Source organism: Pteropus alecto, unplaced genomic scaffold (genome assembly GCF_000325575.1).
Source record: "Pteropus alecto unplaced genomic scaffold, ASM32557v1 scaffold3, whole genome shotgun sequence".
Classification (NCBI taxonomy): Eukaryota; Metazoa; Chordata; class Mammalia; order Chiroptera; family Pteropodidae; genus Pteropus; species Pteropus alecto.
This window is the reverse complement of record NW_006442484.1, coordinates 23,508,528-23,520,749: the sequence shown is the minus strand read 5'-3', so window position 1 is coordinate 23,520,749 and position 12,222 is coordinate 23,508,528.

Below are 12,222 nucleotides of genomic sequence, written 5' to 3'. Positions count from 1 at the left end.
TAGGGAAAATGGGTGTCAAAAATAAATTTATTATATCTTCCAAGTACTGTTTTCTGTGATAAAATACAATTTGTATGATTGTGAAGTAGCATTGTTTATTTTTCCAGTCAAAAAGTCACTGTCAAAGTATGTTTCGGGAGGAAAAAATGGCCTTAAAACAAATGTATCACATGGAATATCTAGGTTGTTAAAAAAACAAAAAAACAAAAAAACCTAGGGCAGCATGTTAAAAATGAACATTTCCAATACAATTTGTCACCCATGCATAAATCTTGCTGACATTTTCAGTCACTTTAATAGCCTGCCCATTTTATAAATCAGTATGAACTTGCACAGTTGCAAAAAGTGTGTATTTTGAACATCTCATTTGCATACTTTACCAAAAGCCAATGAGGCAGTGGGAGCAGCACTGGTGATCATAATACGTGTTTGGGGAAAGGCAGAGAAATCACTAATGGCTTTGCCTTTAGGGATTTCTGTACTCCATAGGGGACGAAAATGAGAAATATTTTTCAAACAGCAGGGGTAAAGGTTTTAAAACTAGAAACACATGGAGTGATAAAGATGTTAGTGCCACAGGGCGCATAGCAGGAAAAATTTACAATGTAAAAACTGTAATTTCAGCATTAGGAAGTAATAATCGTGTTTCATCATTGTTATTAAAGCATGACCCTTAAAGTCACATAAATTAGATATAAGTTTCAAGATAAGTTTATTAATCTTTAGCGGGAAAATATTAGGAAAGTTTATTATCAGAAAAGATTTTCAAGGGGAGATACATTTGTGTGTGTGCGTGTGTGTGTGTGTTTGTGTACGTGCGTGTGTGCGTGTTTTCTCAAGGAAGTCTGTATCATTTCAAAGGGTAAATAAAACTTTGCTCACCATTAGCCAGTAGTTATAAATAATGCCCACAGACAGATAGTTCTTATTCTTTTAAATTAGCAATTTGACAAGATAACATGATATACAAAGAATGAGGACTAACTCCTTTAGAAGAGTTATACTTGTCCAGAATAAAATAGTAGGTGGAAACTAAAGCTTACTTTTAATACAGAATGTCGCTTAGGTGGGCTTGATGGTACATCAGTGTTGCTAACATAATTATTAAATTAGGTTTTAGGCTTCTTAAAATATTACAAAATTTATAACTAAAAGATGAGGTTTTATTAGTAGCTCTACAACAAGATTAGTGAAAAGTTACAGCTTAGAGAAGGGTAAGAGCCAATAATTATCAGTGGACAAAGGTTAAGGAGTATTTATGTAAAGAAGTTAATTTATTTGATAGTGAATATGCTGATTTGGAGCTAGATGTCTAGATTATGGGCAAAATATTATTATTTACAAATTAAGACTTCTCAAAAGTCTGACTTTAGAAGTTGTGAACTAAGTCTGTATCTTTGCATAATTATTTAAGTAGACCTGAATCTTGCCAAGTTAAGGGAGAAAGCATGTATTACTAGATTAATTGCTTAATTTTCTTCTAATAATTTGTTTTAACATTTATGGGATAGGATGATGAGTTATCAGACACAAAATTAAAAAAATTTTTAGCACAACCAACACTCCTCAAGTACATTATAAACTAAGACAAAGCACATTTATAGCAGTGTTAAATCAAAAATACACATTTTTGTATAGAAGTAAAAATTTTGTTATAGAGAATATAAGAAAATATAAATAAACATAAAAAATAACTATTTTCTACAACATAGACATATCTACTTTTAACATCCTCATATACACTATTCCAGAATTCTTAGAATACTACATATAATTTTGTCATTTTTATTTTATACATATAATTGCAGAAATATACTTTTAAAAATATATGAGTATTATTATGTTTGACACATATAATAAATGAGCAATAGATGAGCATAATGTGGTCAACTATAAAGCATACAAAATTTGATAGAATAAAAATTCAGAATCATTTAAAATTAGATTAATTAATGCAAAGGACTTCCAATAAGATATTAAATTTTTGTAATAGTCCCCATCTTAATAATGTCTGCTACTGATTTATTTAATAATACATTCTCATTCATAGATATTGCTTATATTATTCTGTTATGAATAATTATTTTAAGTGTTTTATGATATATTAAAAATACTTTCAGATAGACAAAAGTGGTGTTTACCCTTTTAAAAGCAATAACCATCCACAACAATAAGTTAACTGACAGTCCATATTCCATTGTAGAATCATGAAGTAAATAGTTTTCATTGCATTTATTAATTTTCTGAAAGGAGAACAAAATATCCCAATGACAGAAAAATTCACGAGACGTGGGGAAACTGCAAGGATTAAGAAAATAACCATTCTGAGTTTTCCCAAACACTTTTTGACTTAAGGTAATATATTACTGTGGAAAGAAATAGTGAGACTGAGTTGCTAAGTGCTTGCAGAGAAAAGGATGTGGTGTAGTCTGTATTATACATGGAGTGAGATAGAAATAACGAGAGAGGGAGAAAGTCAGTGAATCACGATAACTGTGATGTTCCAATGCCAAGTCACTGGAAAAAATAAATCATAATTAATCAGCAAGAAGAACAATGGCAGGCTGTAAATGGCAAGGGCGGAGTAAGTCCAGACTTTTGCCCATCTTTAATCCAGGTGGAATTTGAAAATAAACAGAAATAATGATGAATACTTTTTGTGCTTCAAAAATAAAAAGATGAGATCGCTTTCCTTTGAGAATTCTGTGTTATTCTGTCATTGGATATATCCTTCCATTTAATACACATTGTATTTATGCTATTTCAGTGAAATATTCTGTTCAGCAAAGAGTGAAATCTTAAGTTTCTGTTGTTTGTGTCCATGGAAAAATTCACATTACAGATCCTATAGATATAGATTTGTTAACGTGTTAGTCAGTTTTTGCTAGATTATACTGCAGTAACAAATCACCATCAAATTTACACAAACATTTATTTCTCACCATATTACATGTCTGCATTGTGTATTCTCTGTGGTTCTGACTTACATTCATTCTTGGTTCCGGACTAAAAGATCACTATGAAACAATATTATGGCTCTTAAATCATTCTGTCAAATCATCTCACATTTCATTAGCCAGAGAAAGTCACATGTCGAGACTGATATCAACACCGTATCCATGTGGCATCCCACAGTAAGGCTCTGCAAATGGCTAGAAAGTGGTTTGCAATGTATAACCTTTATGTGGAGTTTAGGGGATAATTTTGGTATAATAATAAAATGTGTTATATCTGTAAATACAATAATATGATTCACCACATTGGTAAGCTTTGGAATGAGAATATCTAATTGCAAAGGATTTTTTTTTTTAAGTATAGTTTGCAAATGTAGTTTTATTCTGACCATGAGATTTGGTGGGAGGTAGAATATATAGTATAATTGGGAGGATCAGAAAGAAGTGCTGATCATTTCATTAACAAAACAGTTGGAAAGAGGAAATCAGAAGAAGCCACCACAGAGGCAGGGAAGCTTTTCAGAATTACTTTGTTCTCTAAAGGAAATCTTTGCCATCAAGAGTGGAGTTGTTTGAACCTGTGGTACAGCAGGCGCATTTTCTTCTAAGGAAATCAAGTTGTAACTGGGATGTAACTGCCCAGCCAGACAACTCAGTTTCCAATCTCCTCCTCAGTTATACTTGCCACGTGACTAATATTTGTGGGTGTGATATCTGCCACGTCCATGTCTATTTCCATAAAAAACGCCATGTAAACTACTACTTGTTCCTCAAACCCCTTTCCTGGAGATAGAAAGTGATGATTACTCTGTCACTGAAAGCCACATGTTAGAGATTGAAAAGATACTGTAGTCTGTGTCTGTGAATGTGGCAGAGCCTCTCCCGTTCCTCAGCCCTACCAGGAGCACCTGCACTGTTATATAAATGATAAAGAAAATTCCGTTGTGTCTGAGCCACTGCATTATGGGATATATTTATCGCAGGGGTTTACTTTTCCTAATACAGTCTTCTTCTTCCAGTAAAATTACCTCTTATTCATTAGAGTTATTTTCTCTATAATATACATTTTCTCTGTTTCTTCCCTGCTCAAAAAACTTTCAGTGGTTTTCTGTTGCCTACAAATAAAGTAAAAATTTTTAGTGTATCTTTCAAAGACCATACCAAATGTACATTCCTGACATTTCTTTATTATAAATAACAAAGACTTTCTTAGTGTCTCTAATACTGTGTATTGTTCAGCTTCTGTGACTTTGATTATTCTATTCTTTCTAGTAAATCACCTCTTTTTTGAAAACCTATTGATTCTTTAACTCTGCCATATCCTGTATATAATATATTTTTCTCTCAATCCAAACATTAAGAATTACTTGCTGCAACAATGAAAACAAAATTAAATACATTTGTTAGTATATGTTCTTTATTGTAGCAATTAGTGTAAGTATAGTTTTTCTGTACTAGGTTATCTTCTAAAAAACAGATAGTATCCTCTTCCATAGGATATTCTCAACACAGTATCTGGCTTTCAACAAGTACTTGTAATTGTAAAGACTATCTTGGAAGATGGCCAGGAAATTGATAAAAATTGATTGGTGGATCCTATACTATCCATTGGTGAGATTTTTGTCTTAGAGATTCAATTAAAGCTTCACGAGATATAATTAGACGGAATTGACTCATATTGCATATAAACATTCATGATAAAGATGATCATTAAATGTAGTATGATGAATTAGAATATTATCTTAAATTTTGACAGACTAGGTTTTGCTGGAATGAGATACTTCTTTTGTACGATTAAATGTCTTCTGTTATCAAGAATTTTGCCCAACTTTCAAGTTATGTATACCATGTTTTGTGACAAAAGGGAACATATCAATGCTTGGAGTTGGGAACTCCATCATTGAGTGAAAGACAGAATTTATATATTAAATGTTGATCTCTCTATTGCCGTATAAATTTTACTTTTCTCAACTCAAGTCAAATATTTCGATAATTTTGTCAGTTCATCTGTGGTAGTGAAACATTTTGACTACAGAATTTATCTAAGATTTTTGTCAAAGTGATTCAAGTCATCTTATGATTAGTTAAGGCATTAATTATCTTTTTCAAATAATTTGCACCATATTTTATATTTCTTTGGGGTTCTCAGTATCTCACATTTACTTGTAAACTTGTTTAGTGAATTCATAATTTTTATGTGTAGTGACTTATAAAGTAGATAATGAAATAATTTAGACAAAGGTAAAGCTTCATTTACTTTTTTTTTTCCTATAGTACATTTGTCATTACAGAAATCTATGACTATAATACATTTGTGGTTATAGAAAGCTATAACGAAAGAAAAAGTTGGGTTGCTTTTGACAGAATTCTTTCTGTTATACATGAATTGTTACTAAAAACTTGTTACATTTGTTAACTCTCATATCATTTGTTAACTAGTCATATCATCTTATGTAGGATATTAAGATAAACTAGAAATTATGTAATGACTGGTTATTCGGGAAAATAACAGAGCGCAAAAAAATTTTAATTTAGGGTAATGAGTTTTTCAAAATTGAGAAGAGATTTCCAAACTGGAGGTTTTATATGGAATAACAGTTCTTTGACTCATGAGTTAAAACTAGGATCAAGTATCACAGGTCTTAAACTTTGTGAGAATCAATCACAAGTTGTCATACAAATTTGAATTGTCAATCCTGATGTTGACTCTGTTACATTATTTTTGTTAAGATCGCTAAATAAAGACTGAACTCTCTATAATATAATTTGCAGTAATTCTGGACTAATTTATTGAACAGAAATGGGCAGAAGGTCCTGTATTTTATGAATTGTCTAAGAATTCATAAATGATCCTCTTGATCTAGAGCACATACATTGGCTACATGCAGATAATTATTTTTAGGAGGAAAACCTACCCTCTTGGATTCATCATTAGCATATATCTTATACTAGTATTTTTAAAAACAAACTATATTATCTAACTGTGGTTTAATTAATTGATTCATTGAAAATATATTAAATGTATAATGTTAAATGTATAATTGGTATATTAAAGTTACAAATTCTTATATATAAAGAATTTTCCTAGGTCTTGAGAATAAAAACATATATAAATACTTAGTATCTTTAAAAAATCTAGAGATAAATGTACTGTCTATCAGTTAGCATCTTTAAAGAAAACAGATGGCATTTCAATTTAAGATTATTCAATTAATTAATAAAAATATTCACTCAAAGAATCTGGCAGAGTTTATAGATAACCTACAAAGGATAGTGGATAACTTGAATTTAGTAAGGAGTATGGTGACTCTCCACCCCTTAGGTCTTAAAGAGGAAGAGGAGAGAGTGGTTGCCAAACTTGAAGACAGAGCAAAAGGGCTGTTGTAGAGGTGATCCCCTCACAAGGGCTAAAATACACCAGCATTCAGGACTCTGCAAGGCACTCCTACTGCACTTTCTTCTGCCACACAATGTCCTGAAACCAATGATTAAACAGAACCAGAAGCCAGAGGGTAAGCAAGCTCATTGAATTGTGCAAGGTCAGACTCAAAAGGCAGAGGGGAAAAAAGGTGGAGGAGCATGGGGAAAAAGGCATCTAAGCTAGTGATAATATCTATTTTATGAGTAGGAAACTAAAGTTATAACTGGTAAGTGGCAGAATCAGGATTCAAAGCCAGGTTTGTCTGATTCAAGAGACTTCTCTACTTTTCAGCAATGTCTGATAAAGGGTGTTTGCTCGCAAGAGACTTAGAGTATTGAAAAGAAGAGGCTGAACTGCAGAAAAAAGAGCAATACAGAGTTATCGATATCAAGATGTCAAGTACGTTTGCCACCTGATGGCCATGGTTTGCCTTTGTCCCACCATAGGTGCAGAAGGAAGAACTACCACTTCCTTTTATCTGTGAATGGATTCAGAAATAACCCCGTGCCCAGATGAAAATTATGAGAGGATGCTCACAGGAGCATCACTTAAGTAATGCGATTATTCATTTAAAGATGTTGGTTGCAATAGTAAATTGGGCTTGTTAGTCTCATACCTTCTCTTTCTATAAACTTTGTTCAGAAATGTAGTTTTTTATTTTAGCATTTTGGGAGAATTGGTGGAGACTACAAATATTTTAACTTTGGGATCTTTCAAGTGTTGTTTGTGGTGGTGGTGGTGGTGGTGGCGGCCATGGTGTTTGAAGACCCAGGTAGCATGAGCTTAATCTCCATTAATCGTACTCATGCTTCTAGTCTTCTAAACCTGAGATTAGAATAAAAATAGAAACCTTGTCAAATGCAAAATTTAAAATGATCAGAAAGTACTTTGGAAAAGATGAAGCCTGCTTTTTCCTCTCAGCCATACATGTGTGGAAATATCCTGTAAAACTTCAGTGTCAGCATCCAAACATTATAAAAGATGCCACTGTGCATTCATAAAACTCCTTAGATTATATTGTGGAATCATTTTCAATCGTTGTCACTGTGCTACCAAGGATAGCTTAATAACTCTGGTCTAAACTCTGTGATTACATACACTCAGATGCTAATTTGACATAATTGAGTGTGGTTTTTTGTTTGAGTCTACATTCACTTTACATTCAATATGTGAAGACTATGTTTAGTAGTGGTTATCAAGAGTAGAAAAAGCCCCACAGGTGCTACCCCCAGAATGAAGCTTCTAAGTCACCTTTTCCATTAGCTGCTAACATTGTTAATGGCTGAGACAGCTGGTGCAGGCATGAGAGAATTCTGCAGTTTCTTTACATGGGACAAAATTCATTTAATCCCAATCTGAATGCTCTATTTCAATGGCACATCTGTTTAGGTGACACAATGTATGCGTTGTTTTAATATCTTGAACATTTTCAGTTTTGTAAGATTATCTGTAAAAAGATGCCTGATCAATTATTAGTCTTCTATATGTATCATCTCATTTCTAAATCCTTACAAATACAAAATTCATATATATATACATATATATGTGTATATATGTATATATATTATATTTTACTTAAGGAAGGGAATTCGAGTTTTTAAACTTGTTAGTTCTGATGCTTCTATTTTTTTTTCTTTGTTTTGAGAGTCACAAAGTTTCAACTATACATTTGTCTGCAATTTTAGTATGAGGTAACATAAAACTTAATCCCATTACAAGTAAAATAATCATTGTTTGAATAGCTCCTTTCAAGAATATCACCTAGCATCATGTTCTTTTTTTATTTTTTAAATTGATATTTCATCATAAGAACATATTTTATTGTTTCAACTTGATTTTTTTTTTATAAAAGGCAAATAATTATTTATCATATAAGTGGATAACACACACACACACACACACACACACACACACACACACACATATACCATGCCTATAAACTTTGGGTCTAGTATTAACACTTTCACATTAATTTTGAAACCATGGATTATGATAGATTATATTATTATTTGAAGTTATTTGCTTATCTCTGAGCAAACAGTCACATAGGACTCCAGGCATTTGGGGGGCTTGGTCATGTGTCTTGTTTTAGTTGATTGAATGTGATCAGAATAGATATCCATCATGTCTGGGCACGGCTTTAAGAACTATTAGATAGATCATTCCATTTTCTTTCTTCCATGAGAATGACATATCCTAAATGGTGACTGTGCCTTCAGAGTGAACCTTTCAACCTAAATGAAAAAGACGAGTGAAGCAGAGATGACCTCCAACTTAAATGCAATGCAAGCAAGAAATAAATCTTTACCAGTATAGTTTGTTGTTGTTACCACAACATACCTAGGAAGAGATAACTAACAGATAAAGAAATTATTATCTCTAAATGGGGTACTGCTATAGCAAAAATCTAAAATACATGGCATTGACTTCAGGGCTATAAAGTGAGAGGCACAGAAACTCTTTGGAGAAATAGGAAAAATAGAGAAACTTTATAGAATGGTGATATATTTGGTAAGTGTGTTTCTTGCAATAGCTCAAAATGCTGGTAACATACTTTACAAACTTGTGGTTTTAGATAAATAGGTTGGGAAACAAAATGTAACAGAAGTGACTTGGTTGCTTTTGGCAGCATTAAAGAAGTTATTAAAAAGACGAGCTTATTTTTTTAAAAAGGTTAAAAATAATGGAAAAAATGTAGATCTAGGAATTTCAGAATTTGCAGAAAGATGCAATGTTTTTTTGTTTTTTGTTTTCTTCCCCCCAACTAGTAAAAATAAAATTGAGAAATCCTTTGAATTAACAAGAACTGAAGTTTGGCCTAGGGCTAAGGTCGAATCAAGGAGCCTACTAACTTGCCTTAAACTCCATGAAGGGATTAAGTTCGCTTTCAGAAAATCTTTTCATTAGGACAAAATGGCTTACAAGACAAACGGTATTGTTTTTCTACTGCAACCCGAGAATCTCAAGGTATTGACAATTGAGTCTACAGAGAGAGAGAGGTGCATTACAAAAAATTCATGGGCATATCTACTGGAATCTGGAGCTTATTGGAAACATAGATGAAGACTTGGGAAGTTTGTACTGCCAGTATAACTTCTAGCCTATACCAAAAAACACACAATAACAACGACAACGAAAAAATCAAAATGTGAGACTTAAAATGATATTGAGCTCCCAACCATCTACAATCGAGACACATCTGTTAATATTCATTAGCTCCCAAAGAGGCCATACAGTTTAATACTTTTTCTAGATGTGTCCAATGAGGATGAAAAAGGAAGGATCTATTTGAGATAGAACCATAAGCAAAAGAATCTGGTGATATAACGATGAAGCAGAGTTGGGGACTAATCCTGGAAGAGTCTATGTTCCCCAACGTAGGTGGCACTCAGAATATCTTTCTGAAATAATTTCAGGTTTGCTATGAACCAGTTGTTTGATGCCTTCCATTTTTCTTCTTTTCTAATGGAATGTTTATTGAAATTAATGTGTCCCTGTTTTACTCCTAAATGTTTGGTGTGATGGTGCAAATAACTTGGCTTTGTCATTCATGCATCTTTGTCAAGCCATATTCATGATGTAGAGACAAGCATAAGACCCTGCATTTGAGTCTAATGTCATAATTAGTTGGGACTTTTTGTGATACCTTCTTTGAGAAAGAATGTGTTTTGTTTGCAAATAGAAAGCTAGTGGATATATAAGACTAAGAGGGTGAAGAATAATAGATTTATTATTATTCCCAATTATTCACTTCCCTTCATGAAGAAAATTATACATATCTTTCTATTGCCATGTGAATGAAGGTCATTCTCCTGGGAGACAATTGCTGTTGTGACCCATGGATATGAAGAATAACCAAGTGATGTTATTTGGCCGATGGTATAAAACTAAAATGTTAACAGCATTTCTAAATAGAAATTTATGAGCCGTGAAGTGGTTCAGCCATTTTCTTTTTCCTCTGCCATGGGAGTAGTGTCCCAGAATTCAGCTGCTTCTTCAGCCTGTAATGAAGAAGACGTGAGAAGCAAAGAAGAGCCACATCCCATATGAGGCCAATATGGAGCAGGAGTGAGCATTTGACTTTGGTTTTTAGCTTTGAAAGAATCACCTAGAAAAAGCTGAGTGTTCCATAAATATTTTGAACTTTTCTTTCCTCACTTTTTTTTTAGTAAGGGTATAAAAGGACAATAAAGGCATTTTTCAGGGAGTTGTTAAGAAAAACAGCTAGGCATTATCTACAGTAGGATGCATGGCAGCACCAAGTAATGTTGAATAGAGAGGTCAAAAACCAGGATATCGCCTATGGTTTCTTAATTTCACAGTTTAAGGCACCTGAGAGAATATTTAGGTGAAGCTCCAAGTGATGGTTTCATCCTTTAAACTTTTATACATTCACTATATCTCTCATTGCCATCAACATTGATGAATATATCTCTTACTGAATTGGAATGCAACCGTTTTCTTGATCAGGGAATGTGTTCCTTCACTTTTTTCTCTTTTCTTCAAAACAGTCTCAGCTAATGCTAAAATTCCCTTGCTTTCTGAGTTGTCCACATAATTCGTCTTCGGCATTTTAATCTGTCATGCATTTTGCAAGGCAGCCTTATTACTATTTTCACCTTTTGATAATGTGGTTTGTAATGAGCTTAGCTCATCTACCATACTGCACTTGACAAAAGGAAAACTAGAGTAAAATATTAGTCTTCAAATCTAAAGATTCAAGTTGTGCTATTGCAACATTACCCAAGAATGTACATTAAGAAAAATTGTCAGAGGCTTTTAAGGTGTCAGAAAGGGCAGAATCTACATAGATAAATTATGAGAATTTTCTTTTTTCTTTTTCTTCCATCATGCCAAAAAATATCACTAACAGTTTGCATTCTGTATTGTTGAGCATGTCTTTAAAATAAGAAATCCTAAAACTGTGTATAGCATTTCTCTATTAGCATTGGTTTTATTTTTATACTTCCTTTGTTTATGTTTTCTGAATGTCTTTGGTTCATTAAAGTTTCGATCCCAGATATCTGTGCATTATCATACCAGTCCTATGTTTGACTATTCAGCGTGTATTTTTATGAAATTTTTATTGAAATTCAATTGAAAACATAAATAATGTTATGTCACTATGATGTGATTTGCTTAGAGAGACACTATTTTAATGTTATTAAGGAGAATTAGTTTTTAATGTTAATAGGAAGATAGTTTTCAGGATATTATCAAAAATAAAGATTTTGTAGGAAGGAGTAAAGAAATACTGTGGTAATGATAATGCATGATTTATTATTTCTACTGGATATAACAATGATAATATCAATTTTTTTTTAGTTCTTATTGTATTCAGGCATAATTCTATAACATATGTTAAATTATTTAACCTTAAAACAATCCAAAGAAGTGGCTGCTATTATTACATCTGTTTTATAGACGAGGCAATTAGGGAACAGATAAGTTCAGAAACTTGCCCATAGACAAACAGCTAATAAGTGGTGGATTTATCAAACCCAGACATTCTAAACCAGAGCCCCTCTTTTAAAATATAATAGATTCACAAATACTAACATTAAAATTTTTATTACTATGCAGATACCAAAGAAGTGGCTGCTATTATTACATCTGTTTTATAGACGAGGCAATTAGGGAACAGATAAGTTCAGAAACTTGCCCATAGACAAACAGCTAATAAGTGGTGGATTTATCAAACCCAGACATTCTAAACCAGAGCCCCTCTTTTAAAATATAATAGATTCACAAATACTAACATTAAAATTTTTATTACTATGCAGATATTCTCAGTCTTCTAGTAATGTAATGTATCATAAACCACAAAGGTTTAGAGTTTGTAGGGAA